At 38.3% G+C, this 15007-nt stretch overlaps 1 protein-coding gene across 1 annotated transcript in view; it reads right to left on the bottom strand.

The window, feature by feature from the left end:
- The window catches only part of LOC150110257 (dynein axonemal heavy chain 5-like), a 972373-nt gene that overhangs the window by 316235 nt on the left and 641131 nt on the right, over positions 1 to 15007 (bottom strand). The gene's annotated exons all lie outside the window — the stretch shown is intronic.

Raw genomic sequence — 15007 nt, 5'->3', positions numbered from 1 at the left:
TTGTATAGCAATTTTTGCTAAACGACCCTGAACTTCAACTTCTATCTATTCAAACTCCACAATCACTAGCCTGAACAATTTCTTCTAGCATAATCCTGCTAATATAATACACAATTGGATATCTCATTACACCAAAGTGAATAATTTTACATATACTAACACTAAACCAATAGCAATTGACCATGCCCACAATTCCAGCCTATTCAAATCATTCGGCATGTACTGCATATCAGCTGCACTCCATATCACCCTGCCTATCTTTGATTCATCAGCAAATAGCTGTATGTCACCTGGAAAGTCCTTGCCAATGTTATTAATGTAAAACTGAATAACAGTGGACCAAGGACTGATCATTGTGGCACAGCACTGGTGTTACCTTAAATCTTGCAGACACACACATCCTCCATATACTACTTTTTGATATCTGTCAGTCAGCAATCCTCTTATCCATGCCAATATTGTATAATTCGATCCCATGTTTACCAATATATGTAACAGTCTTCCATACTGTATTCTGTCAAAAACCTTAGCAAAATCCAAAAGAACCATGGTGTATCCATCCTCTTTGTCTAACTAAATAGTAACATTATTATAGAATGTGAACAAGTTGCTCAAACATGACTTTCACTTAGTAAACACATGCTGTTCACTGTAATGTATAGATTTTCTGTCATCCTATTTCTGTATTTCAGTCCTTACCCACTTTTCCAAAATTTTCACACCCACTCCAGAGATACTGATAAGTTGATAGCGGGACACATCACTCTTTGCATCACCCTTGTGCGATGAGATTATCATGCTCTTTCCACTAATGTATAAGGTCAAATTACATAGCCTAGTAAAAGGGAATAACCAATTTGGCTGAACACTCTTTTAGCATACATGCTGATGTTCGATCAGTCCCTATTGTTGAACTTTTATTCAGTTTATACAAATGCTGTGATTGCCTCCACTTCATGCACCTGAGTTTCTTTATCCAGTGAAGAGGCAGCAGTGAGCACAATGTTGCATATTCCAGGTAGTATTAAATCAAAGGAAAATTACTAAAAATAGCGAAATCTTAAAAAAAAAAAAAAAAAAAGCTAGAAAAGAGCTAAAAAGGAGTTGAAAATAAAAATCTGAAGCTAAAATTTTAGAAGTAGTAGCAGATACTTTTCAGTTACTTACTTTACTCAAGATCAAGTGGTACTTGGAAGATGTCTTTAGTCACTTAAATGCAAGTGATCTTCTGCACTTAATTCACCCATGTTTTCACTTTATTTTTCAGCTTTATTATATGTGGTCACCGTTCCAATATTACTCAGTGTAGATGTTGGTAATTGATAGTCTTTACAACACTTGTTATTATTATTATTATTATTATTATTATTACCCCAAGACCTCATGGAGTCAAAGACTCATCTGGGAGGTCCTTTTATCACACACATCTCATCATACTGTGTCTTAAATACAGTATGATGAGATGTACTCCTTGCAGACACCACACTCTCAGGCAGGGCATTCCAATCATTCACAACTCTGCATGAAAAAAACCTGCTTCTCACTCCTTCTTTACACAGTTTCCACATGTGACCTCTGGTTCTCCCCTGATCTCCCACTATTCTCTGCAGAACTTCTCCACCATTGATCCTATAACAACTCATTACCAACTTGTAGGTCTTTATCATATCTCCCCTCTTCCTGCTGTCCACCAGACTCTGCAAATTACATCTTCTCAATCTTTCCTCATACTTGACATTCCAGAGGTCAGAAACTGCCTTAGTCAGTCGCCTTTTGGGACCCTTTCCAACATCTCTTCATCCTTCTGAAAACCTGGTGAGCAAATCTGGGCACAATAGTCCATGTGTGGCCTAATCAAAGCCTTATACAATGGAACAAGAATCTCCCTACTTCTACATGTCAGTGTCCTCCGCATCGTTCCCAGAAGCCTTTGTGATGTCTTCACAATTTTCGCGATGTGTCCCCCAAATTTTAGATCGTTATCCACTATCGCCCTCAGATCTCTTATTTCCTCTACCTCCAACAATATATTCTCACCAAGCATAAATTCTGCATCCCATCTTTGTTTTCCAAATTTTAAAACCTTACATTTTGCAACACTGAACTCGCATCCCATTTCCGTTCCCAATCACTCAATTTATTCAAGTATTCTTGTAAGGCCACAACATCTTCACTACTCTTTATTGTTCTTCCCAACTTTGCATCATCAGCAAATAACTGAATATCTCCATCCAAATCTTCGCCAATATCATTAATATACAAGTTAAACAGTAATGGACCTAAAACAGATCTCTAAGGCACTCCACTAGTGACTTTCCTTTTCCTGGATATCGCACCCCCATACACAACTTGTTGATACCTATCAGATAGCCACTCTCAAATCTAATGCACTAATCTAATATCCAACCCCATCTGCTCTGGTTTCACTGTCAACTTATCCTGAGGTACTCTATCAAAAGTCTTTGCGAAATCCAAGTATATTATTACTGTGTATCCTTCTCCTCTGTCCAAGGAAGCAGTCACTTTATTGTAATAAGTAAGTAGATTACTAAAACATGACCTCCCTTTAGCAAATCCATGCTGTCCATCAAAGATTATACCATTGTTGTCTATCCAACTATGGATCCTGGTACTCACAAGCTTCTCCAACAACTTAACCACAACACCTGACACACAAATAGGCCTATAGTTTGATGCTTGAGTTCAATCCCCTCCTTTATGAAGTGGTACAATCTTGCCCTCCTTCCACTAGTTAGGATCTTGACCAAGTGCAAGACTCGTATTAAAAAAATACGTCAAGGCAGGTGTCAACTCTCTGGAACATTCCTTCAGAATATGCAGTGATATATTATCAAGTCCCACAGCCTTATTTACATCTAGTTTACTCAACTCCCCCAAACACCTCTTGCTCACTTACAGTCAGTCTCTCCTCCTCATCATCAACTGCTCTCAATCTCTTCATGAAGTCACATTCACAAGATTGAAAGATTTTTGAAGTGCTCATTAAGTATCTCCACCACATATTCTGCAACAGCTGTCTTTATACCATTTTTTCCAATCAATGTCATCCTTCCATAATCATTCTTTATTTTGCTGGCTACATATCAAAAGAACTCCCTAGGATTCCTTTTGGCTTCATTAGCTAACTGCTGTTCATACTTCTCTTTAGCTACCCTCCCAACCAAGTCACCCTCCCTGCCCGGTCTTTGTAGACCTCATGAAATTGGTTATTTCCACTTCTCTTATGCTGCCTCCAAAACGCCCTTTTTCTTTGTATCAAATGCTTAATCTCTTTATTCATCCATCTCACACCTACCTTATTTAACCTTCTCATCCTTGGAATACATTTAGACATTGCATCTACTAGATAGTTTTTGAAATTCCCCAAGCCGCATTGATCTCTTTTCCAGCTAACTCCTCATTCCATACTACACCTGCAAGCAGTCTCCTGAGCTTCTCATAATCACCAGCATTGTAGTTTCACAAATACCCTTTCCTTACAAAGGTTCTCAGACTGCTGGCAGCCATCCAGATCACTTAATGATCCCTCTCACCAATTGGATGGTGATTTCACACCTCATTTATAATAACATCATCTGATGAGATTATCAAATTCAAGATCCTCAATCCCCGTGTGTCCTCTGTTACATACTGCCTCTGGTAGTCGTCCCTTAAAAACTCAAGAAACTGATTTTCTTTACTTCCAGTTGCTATCTCATCATCCCAGTCTATATTCCCATAATTAAAATCACCCATAATGATGACCTTTTTCTTATTAGCTTGGCTAATTTGACTATAACAACATCCCACCAAGTATTTGATTCCATTCACCTCTATCTCACACTATACTACATCGAAACCACTGCCACCTTTCCCATCTTGCATCTCTACTTTGTATGGACAGAACTATTTCTCTATAATCAATAGCACTCCCCCCCCTCCCTTTTTATCTCTTCTATCCTCACGAAACATATCATACCCTTCCATCTCTATTCCTGTCAGGATGTCATCCTCTTCCAACCATGTCTCACTTATTCCGACAATCTTTGGGTGAACAGATGCAATTAGTGCAACCATTTCATTTCACCTTGTTTCTTATACTTGTTATGCCTGAGGCCATACTTAACTGACAAAATAGCTGTCAGCATTGGCAATTCCATGTTGTTTCTTAATTTAGCTTTAATTACATTAATGGAACTAAAAATTTGTTCAAATTTCCGCATTACAATTTCGCAGTATTAATAAATTTATTGCACACTGAGCAATTTCTTTAAATGGATTCATTTCAGATGCATCTTTGTATTCTCATACTTCAGCCCAGAATAGCTCAGTGCTTTCTATATTTGTCCATTTATTTAAGTGGATAGTATTGTATTAGTATTCAGCAGCAGCAACATCTTTTTCTGTTTTACAGCATTATTTCTAAGATAGGAGTAACAGGTCCTTATATATGTTTTAGGGTATTGTCAACAGAAAAAGAAGAGCTCATTCTTAAAATAATCAGTTTTCAGGCAACCTTTGCTTAAGCTGTTTGAAGAGACCAAGAAGAACCTGTCTTGCTTTATTTCTAAGATTGTGTTATAATAAATTTAGTTTAATCCTTTATCCAAGTGTGAGCAAACAAAGTTTGCGCCTGAAAATATCTTCAGGACTGAGGTAAGGTAGTACAACACCAGGAAACTCGTAGCAAAGGTGGACCAAGCTAACATCACTCCTATCTCAGTATCTCCCATAATGCAAAACACATCTCCTTGCGGATATGTATAATGTTATGCATTAAGGGAAGGGCCACTACCCAGACTGGTTTCGACCTTTATTGAGGTCTCATCAGTGGGAGCCAGGCCCAGAGGTGGAAATACCAAGGCAGAAGCAATGGAGAGGCCATCTCTATCTATAGGAGTTGCCAAAAGGTGTGCCACCTTATTATTAAATTACTTTGGATTTAGAACTTAGTCCACCTTTGCTATAAGTTGCCTGGTGTTGTACTACCTTACCTCAGTCCTAAAGATATTTTCAGGTGCAAACTTTGTTTACTCACACTTGGATAAAGGATTAAACTAAATTTATTATAGTCTAACCGAGTGCAAAATAAACTTTCAACTAAGATTGTGCTCATCATTTTGTGTTATTTTCTTTTGTATCATCAACTCTGAAATTTTTCTTTCAAATCTGTAACCAAGATTTGGTTTGGGATCGAAATAGTCATCAATCACTGACTCTAGGGGGATTGACTCAAGATGATGGTAGCACTAACATATTAGCAATAGTGTGAATCAAACGAGAAAGGTCTTCAAATAATCTCATCTTATCTGCACTGTTAGATTTGAAAATTTCGTTAACTTGCTGAACTTGAACTAGAACAGGATACAAAAATAAAAGGTACAACAGATTGCTCTCATCTTTGTATATCTCTCACAAAATTTGAGCTTTGTTATATTTCTCAGTCACACTCACGACTTCGAAGCGAGTTTTTAATTCCAATCACTGGCTGAGAATTCTGTCTACTGCAGGTTCAATGGAGAGCAACTTCATTGCACAGTTGCTTACAAATTTCAGAAGAGCATCATTTTAGTTGATAGTTTCATACAGCTCTTTGCACACTGCTTGTCTTGAAGAAGAATGTGAAAACCACTTATATGTTTCGGCAACTAAAAATTCTAATTTTCTTGGGGGAGATTCTGCACAAGTGTGAGAATCTTCCCCAAGGAGCATTATTATATTACATCATTTATTATGCGTATGCAATGAATGGCATATGCATCTAATTAAGATTAAGGAGGGAATATATGCCTTCAGTTGCTCATAAACAACATTATTGACACTGAGTTTCTGTAGCTCAGTTGATATAGACAAAGCCCTTTGGCTGGAAAGACCTGGGTTCGATTCCCATCCATGATGTGAGGACCTTTATCTGGTGTCTCTTTTGATGAAAGGTGAGTTAGCCAATCTCATATGGAGGTAAGGAGTTTTTTCACCCAGAAACTCTGGTTTTTCATCCCCCAGAACAGGCAAACTGGCCTGTGAACACACATGGATCTACAGTCATAAATACTTAACCCCCCCCTGTGAGGGGCTCAGCTTGCTCCAATAGGGACAGGGGAGAAAAGAGAAGAAACTTCATACAAATAAATAAATAAAAATTATCGACACCAACCATAACATTGGAGTTGTCTGTTCCAATTGCAATGAGATTTTTAATGTCCAGTTTCTTGTTCGAGAGCTCTTTTTTCAGTGCAGCCACAATACCATTAGAACACATCACACTTTTCTAGAACCACCATGCTCAGAAATGTATGCATAATATTGTTGAAATTCTTGCTATAATAAATGATGGCAATTCCTAAAATCTCATTCACTGTGATATCATTTGTTCTTGTTGAGAGGCTTATACGCTGGTTAGACATGATAACTAATATTTAAGGAATTGACAGCGTATACTGGAAATATAGATTAAATAAACTTTAATATACACTTTCCTTCAGTGCAGCCACAATACCACTAGAACACATCACACTTTTCTAGAACGTGTATATTAAATCCGGAAAGTGTATATTAAAGTTTATTTAATCTATATTTCCAGTATACGCTGTCAATTCCTTAAATATTAGTTATCATGTGATATCATTTGATTAGCAAGCTGAAATTTCCATCTCCAATATCTGCAATTAGATCTTCAAAATGCTCATTTAGAATATTCTTTACAATTGCAGAGAACTTGGTTCAGTACATTTTTACCTTTGGCATAATTTGACTGTCCGGGATGATATTTTTTGCAAAGATCTACCAGATGATTGCAACTGTTCAATGATGAGTGACAACAAAGAAATAATGCTAAGCTGCCTTCAAAGTTCGCTGTCTCATCAGACTTCTTCACAAGCATATTTGTAATAGGAACAGCCTTATATGGAACTGCAGCAAGATATTTCTTTGTTTCACTATGCTTTACAAGCTGACAATATTTAGCAGCTATATCACATATGCAAAAACTTACAGTGACTTTTTGTAGCAGCACTAGAAACTTCACACAGCTATTTACTAAACATTCCCATTTGAAACCACTCTGCTCCTAAATTTTGCTTGTAAGCTTTATTTGTCTCTTTGCTCATTTTTGAAGAAGGGTATGCAACAATTTCTTTAAGAGTAGGTTATAGAGTAGGTCTGTTATATGTATTCCTTCGATTACATAAATGATTTGTGGATGTTTAGTGCGGATGGAAGAAGGGTGTGTGCGAAATGTGACCTGAAAGAGGAATTGATGAATGCGAATATGAAGTTGATGACAGAAAGTGCTAGTACCGATTGTGTCGCGAGTGCACGTTTGAAAGAGAAGGATGGTCAGAAAGACAGGCGAAAAAATGTTAAAAAATCAGGAAAAAAGAAAAAGAGCGATTTGACAACCGTAACGGATGTTAAAAGGGACGAAAGTGAGGCGGAAAGAAACGAAATTGAGAGAACGAATGAAAGTAGAAATGGCGTGATGCAGAAATCGCAAGTAAAAAAAATCGAAAGAATGAATGATAGCGAAAAAAGAATGACTGATGGCGAAAGTTGGATGCATGTTGGAACGAAAGTACTGAACCAAAGAAAGATGAATGACAGTAAAAGTGAGAAGAATGATAGCGAAAGTTGGATGCATGTTAGTCCGAAAGTACGGAAACAAAGAAAGATATGTGAGAGTGAAAGTGAGAAGAATGATAGTGAAAGTTGGATGTATGTTGGACCGAAAGTACGGAAACAAAGAAGGATGAATGAGAGGGAAAGTGAGAAGAGGGGGTTGAGAGTTAGAAAGTTAGAAAGATTTAATGATAGAGTGAATGTGTCGCGAGGTTCGGAAGGTGAATTGGATTGGATGAAACAAGAAATGAAATGGATGCGGAATGAAATTAAGAGAATTCAGGTCAAAACTATTAAAATAAATCATGATGGCATGAAAGAGTTAACAAAAGATGAGCGAGTGGCGTTGTATGGCGACTCCATTATTAAAGGTGTGCTAAAGGATAAAATGCACAAGGTATGTTTTCCAGGTGGTAAAATGAGTAGAGTGATTGAGGCATTGAATATGAGGCGGGAACGAGAAAAGAGTTAATTGTATTAATTGGTACAAATGATTTGAGAGAGAAAAAAGAGCATGTCAAAATGAATGTCAGGAGACTGCTTGGAAAGATAAAGGAGAATAGTGTGACAGGAAGGTTGGTCAGTGTGTTGCCTAGGTATGATTGTGGTGAAATGAGGCGGAGAGCAAGGATTATGAATGATATTCTGGCTGAAATGTGTGAGGAGATGGGAGTACAGTTTGTTAATGTGTGGAATGAGTTTGAGGGACGAAGTGAGCTGTATGGAAGCGATGGACTGCATTTGAGTGGTTATGGTGTGAGTCGCTTGGAGAGACTGCTGCTGGAAAGTGGAGAAGTGAATAGAGAGAATGAATCAGATCGAGAAGGGAGTGATGTGGAAGAGCAGGAGAGTGAGACAGGAGAGATTGAAGGAGTTGAAATGAATGTGGAAGTGAGTGGTATGAGCATAGAAAATGAGAGAATGGGTATGCAAGAGGAGCAGGGAAACGGGGAGGATCAGGGTGGACAGGGATATACAGCGTGAGAAAGGTGGATGCTCCAAGAGGAGGTGAGAGCATGTGTAGGCAGGAAAGTAATGGGATGATCAGGGATCAAAAGGAAACAGATGGAATTACAAAGGGTTCTAAAATGAAGAAGCAGAAAGGGAATTGGCCCCAGTCCAGCATGGAGAGATCACATTGAGTGAGTGGTATCAGTGGAACTAGATGTAGATCCAGAAATTAGTTGTTGTGTTTGTATACCAATGCTAGAAGTATAAGAAATAAGGCGGATGAAATGGTTGCACTAATTGCGTCTGTGCACCCAGAGATTGTCGGAATAAGTGAGACATGGTTAGATGAGGATTACATCCTGACAGGAATAGAGATGGAAAGGTAGGATGTGTTTCGTGAGGATAGAAGGGGTAAAAAGGGAGGGGGAGTGCTATTGATGATAGAGAAAGAGTTATGTCCATACAAGGTAGAGATGCAAGAGGGAAATGGGGCCAGTGGTTTTGAGGCAGTATGGTGTGAGATAGAGGTGAATAGAATCAAATACTTGGTGGGATGTTGTTATAGATCTGGTAATGTGGATGGTGGTGATAGTGAAATGTATAGTCAAATAAGCCGAGCAAATAAGAAAAGGGTGATCATTATGGGTGATTTTAATTATGGCAATATAGACTGGAATGAAGAGATAGCAACTGGAAGTAAAGAAAATGAGTTTCTTGAGTTTTTGAGGGATAACTATCTCAGACAGTATGTAACAGAGGGCACAAGAGGATTAAGGGTCTTGGATTTGGTCATCTCATCGGAGGATGTAATTATCAATGAGGTATCAAATCATCCACCAATTGGTGAAAGTGACCATGGGGTGATTACTTGGGTGGTTGCCAGCAGTGCAAGGACCCCTGTGAAAAAAGGGTATATGTGGAACTACAAGGGGGGTGATTATGAAGAGCTCAGGAGACAGCTTGCAGGTGTAGCATGGAATGAGGAGTTAGCTGGAAAAGAGATCAATGCAGCTTGGGGGATTTTCAAAAAATATTTAGTGGATGCAATGTCTAAATGTATACCATGGGTGAGAAGGTTAAATAAGGTAGGTGTGAGATGGATGAATAAAGAGATTAAGCATGCAATACAGAGAAAAAGGGCATTGTGGAGGCAGCATAAGAGAAGTGGAAGTAACCAATTTAATGAGGTCTACAAAGACCAGGCAAGGAGGGTGACTTGGTTGGTGAGAGTAGCTAAAGAGAGGTATGAACAGCAGTTAGCTAATGAAGCTAAAAAGAATCCTAGGGAGTTCTTTCGATATGTAGCCAGCAAAAGAAAGAATGATTATGGAAGGATGACACTGATTGGAGGAAATGGTATAAAGACAGCTGTTGCAGAATGTGTGGTGGAGATACTTAATGAGCAGTTCATAAAGATCTTTCAATCTTGTGAATGTGATTTCATGGAGAGATTAAGAGCAGTTGATGATGGGGAGGAGAGACTGACTGTAAGTGAGCAAGAGGTGTTTGGGGAGTTGAGTAAACTAGATGTAAATAAGGCTGTGGGACTTGATAATATATCACCGCGTATTCTGAAGGAATGTGCCAGATAGTTGACACCTGCCTTGACATATTTTTTTAATACGAGTCTTGCACTTGGTCAAGTCCCTAAAGAGTGGAAGGAGGGCAAAATTGTGCCACTTCATAAAGGAGGTGATCGAACTCAAGCATCAAACTATAGGCCTATCTGTGTGTCAGGTGTTGTGGTTAAGTTGTTGGAGAAGCTTGTGAGAACTAGGATCCAGAGTTGGGTTGACAACAAGGGTATAATCTTTGATGGACAGCATGGATTTGCTAAAGGGAGGTCGTGTTTTACTAATCTACTTACTTATTACAATAAAGTGACTGCTTCCTTGGACAGAGGAGAAGGATACACAGTAATATACTTGGATTTCGCAAAAGTTTTTGATAGAGTACCTCATGATAAGTTGACAGTCAAACTAGAGCAGATGGGGTTGGATATTAGATTAGTGCATTCGATTGGAGACTGGCTATCTGATAGGTATCAACAAGTTGTGTATGGGGGTGCAATATCCAGGAAAAGGAAAGTCACTAGTGGAGTGCCTCAGGGATCTGTTTTAGGGCCATTACTATTTAACTTATATATTAATGATATTGGCGAAGATTTGGATGGAGATATTCAGTTGTTTGCAGATGATGCAAAGTTGGGACGAACCATAAAGAGTAGTGAAGATGTTGTGGCCTTGCAAGAAGACTTGAATAAATTGAGTGATTGGGCAAGCAAATGGGGATGTGAGTTCAATGTTGCAAAATGTAAGGTTTTAAAATTTGGAAAACAAAGATGTAATGCAGAATTTATGCTTGGTGAGAATATATTGTTGGAAGTAGAGGAAATAAGAGATCTGGGAGTGGTAGTGGATAAGGATCTAAAATTTAAGGGACACATCGCCAAAATTGTGAAGACAACACAAAGACTTCTGGGAATGATGAGGAGGACACTGACGTGTAGAAGTAGGGAGATTCTTGTCCCATTGTATAAGGCTTTGATTAGGCCACACATGGACTATTGTTCCCAGATCTGACCTCTGGAATGTCGAGTATGAGGAAAGATTGAAAAGATGTAATTTGCAGAGTCTAGTGGAGAGAAGGAAGAGGGGAGATATGATAGAGACCTACAAGTTGGTAAGGGGTTGTTATAGGATCAATGGTGGAGAAGTTCTACAGAGAATAGTGGGAGATCAGGGGAGAACCAGAGGTCATCCCTGGAAACTGTATAAAGAGGGTGTGAGTAGGGGAGTGAGAGGCAGGTTTTTTTCGTGCAGAGTTGTGAATGATTGGAATGCCTTGCCTGAGAGTGTGGTGTCTGCAATGAGTTTGAATGTGTTTAAGACCCGGTATGATGAGATGTGTGTGAGATAGATGGACCTCCTAGATGAGTCTTTGACTCCATGAGGTCTTGTTTAATAATAATAATAATAATAATAAAAACACTAAAAAGAGCTGAAACAAGTTCTGAAGGAGTAGATTTGGGATTAGGTGCTAGAAAAAAATTTTGGGGAAGAAAAACAGGAGCTATATCTAGCTCCAAAAAAAGACATGGCAACATTAACACCAGGTTGATAGCTTTTAGCAAAATAGACACTCATTAGTTGAACCATCTCTTCTGCATCTGTCACATGCATGCCATTTGCATTTAGTATAGTTATTCTTTCATATTCATTCTTTCTTTTATTTGCATCATAATTATAGAATTATTTTGGGTTATCTTTAGCTTGCAGAGTCAGTTTCTTTTCATACCCAGACTTATCTTTCTGTATAACAGATGTGATTCTTGCACACTTGCACAGCAGACATCATCCTTATGCACACAGTATTCCTTCCACACCATATTTTTCTTATGAATCTCTTGCTTAATTTGATTGCATATCCATTTCTTGCCTACCCTATTTATTCTTTGAGCTCTAAGGACATATTTCAATATCACATTGCTTAAATATTTTTTAAATGCTTCCTATGCAATGTCGTTATCCTTCTCATTTGACAACTGACACCATGGAAACAGAAGCTAGAATACTCCTCTGATTTCCTGCTTTGTAGTTCACACATAATCTTTTCTGAATGGAACATTCAAAAACTAAGGCACTTCCCAAGTGAATACCACATGATCACTGTCACTAACCAGAGGTAGAATTGTGAATTGTTACGTCTTTAACTGACACTATAATCAGATGTAACACTCTTTGACTTCAATTTCATTCTGTTATATGCTGCTTAAGGAAGTTGTCTCATGATAGTTCAATAAATTAAATTTCACTCTACTCATGAGATTTCACTGCTACCCAATCAATGTTATTATTATTATTATTATTATTATTATTGTATGACACCCCCAGCGAATCCAAGGACTCATTGAGGCAGAGCATCTACTTTATAGCTCTGTCTCCACCACTCAATTCACAAATTACAATCATCACCAACACCATCTACTGCCAATCACCACCACTAGTATTTTCACAGACAATCACAAACATCCATGCTGATGATGGGATTCTTACCTGCAGCATTTTGGCTTGAGAGTAGATATGCTAACCACTCAGCTAAACAGGCCTTCCAGCCTGTTTGGCCGAGTGGTTAGCCGAGTTGATTGAATAACTAAAGTCCCCAATTATGATTACTCATTTTTCACCCATCATCTTTATTTGGTAATGCATTTCTTCATCACTAGCAACAAATTCACTAGGTCTGCAACAATACCCCACTATGATTCTCACATTATTTCTGATATAAGAAGCTGTGTAACTTATATTGCATTTTATCAATTATCAGAGCTAATATTTTGTAGGTTTCCAGTCTTTTTCAAGCTATGAACCACTGCTGGAAGATTTAAAATATCCTACCTTTCCAATAAAATTCACTGTCTCATTTATAATATGTAAAAAATATTTTTAAAAAATGCAAAACAAAAATATAACAACATATATTTTTGTGAACACTGCTAATCATAATGATTAGCAGTGTTCACAAATTACTATTCATTATGATTAGCAGTGTTCAGCTATGAACACTGCTAATCATAATGAATAGTAATAATCTATACAATCTCAGAATTGTCTCCTACTGGATAGCACGATTGCAAGTCTTAAACTAGCTAGCACCACTAGTAAGAACTGAAATTAGTGTAGTCAACCTTATTAGATGATCCATAAAGTTGTGACATAACTATTTTGCTCACCCATCCATTGTACCCGTACTATATCTACTAATGTACTATCTCTTGTGGATTGGATCAGTGTTAAAAAAAAAAGTGATGAGAAATATTCAAAAGGAGCATTTGAAGAAACTGAATCCTGCAGGCTGCCATTTCACCTTTTCAAAGTATTAACTTTTTTTCATTTTGGGCTGATAAGTTGTATATTATCTGATGAAAGGGTATTGCAAGAATTTGATGAGGCTAGGAATTTTTGGACTGATGGTGGACCAGTTGCAGGAAGATAAAGTGCATGTTATGAAAGTAGGCTAAATAACAGAGGCTCTCTTGGGTGTTCAAAAACACTGAAGAGTAGGGATAAGAAAGTTATTGTCCTCTTTGTAAGGTTGCGTTGGTCTGTGGAATGCTTCTTAAAACAACAGACTACAAACCTTGAGGTTACAAAACAGAGTCACTTAAGGGTTAAAGTTAGGTAACTGGAAGCATTGTGACCTAATGTTGAAATCTTGCTTATTCATGGAGCATACCATTATTAGGTATCTCCTTGGATATTGAGCAAATGAAGAGGATTGACTGACAATTTGGGACTCGGATGATAAAACAACATTCTATAGTGGCTTAAACTACAATAAGTATGATCATGCGATGAGATAAAATGTCAAGTTGGCTAGAGTATTCCCTGGTTCAACGAATGTGAAAGTGTCACCAGTGAAAAGTTTATGTACTTACAGGAACAAACTCACCACTGATTTCAGGAGAACCACTGGGAGCAAAAAACAATGGAAATTACAGGAGAATTAACACACAAGGTATGTTTTCCAGGCTGTAAAATGAGTAGAGTGATTGAGGCATTGGTTATGAGGTGGAAGCAGGCAAAAGAGTTAATAGTATTAATTGGTACAAATGATTTGAGAGAGGAGTGTGTCAGAATGGATATCAGGAGGCTGCTTGGAAGGATAAAAGAGAATAGTGTGACAGGAAGGGTAGTCAGTGTGTTGCCTAGGTATGACTGTGGTGAAATGAGGTGGAAAGCAAGGATTATGAATGGTATGATGGCTGAAATGTGTGGGGAGATGGGAGTACAGTTTTTGTTAATGTGTGGAATGAGTTTGAGGGACGAAGTGAGCTGTATGGGAGCGATGGACTGCATTTGAGTGGTTATGGTGTGAGTCGCTTGGAGAGACTGCTACTGGAAGGTAGAGAAGTGAATAGAGAGAATGAATTAGACTGAGAGGGGAGTGATGTGGAAGAGCAGGAGAGTAAGACAGGAGAGATTGAAGAAGTGGATATAAATGGGGAAGTGAGTGGTATGAGTATAGAAAATGAGAGAATGGGTGTGAAAGAGGAGCAGGGAAACGGGGAAGCTCAGGGTGGACAGGGGTACGCAGCATGAGAAAGGTGGATGCTCCAAGAGGAGGTGAGAGCATGTGCAGGCAGGAAAGTAATGGGATGACCAGGGATCAAGGGGAAACAGTTGGAATTGAAAAGGGTTCTAAAATGAAGAAGCAGAAAGGGAAATGGCCCCAGTCTAGCATGGAGAGATCATATCGAGTGAGTGGTATTAGTGGAACGAGCTGTAGATCCAGAAATTAATTGTTATGTTTGTATACCAATGCTAGAAGTATAAGAAACAAGGCAGATGAAATGGTTGCACTAATTGCATCTGTTCACCCAAAGATTGTCGGAATAAGTGAGACATGGTTGGAAGAGGATGACAACCTGACAGGAATAGAG

Source organism: Typopeltis vanoorti, chromosome 1 (genome assembly GCF_054136105.1).
Source record: "Typopeltis vanoorti isolate ZY-2024b chromosome 1, IOZ_Tvanoo_1.0, whole genome shotgun sequence".
Lineage (NCBI taxonomy): Eukaryota > Metazoa > Arthropoda > Arachnida > Uropygi > Thelyphonidae > Typopeltis > Typopeltis vanoorti.
Note: the sequence above shows the minus strand (reverse complement) of the source record. Positions and strands in the feature narration are given on the sequence as shown.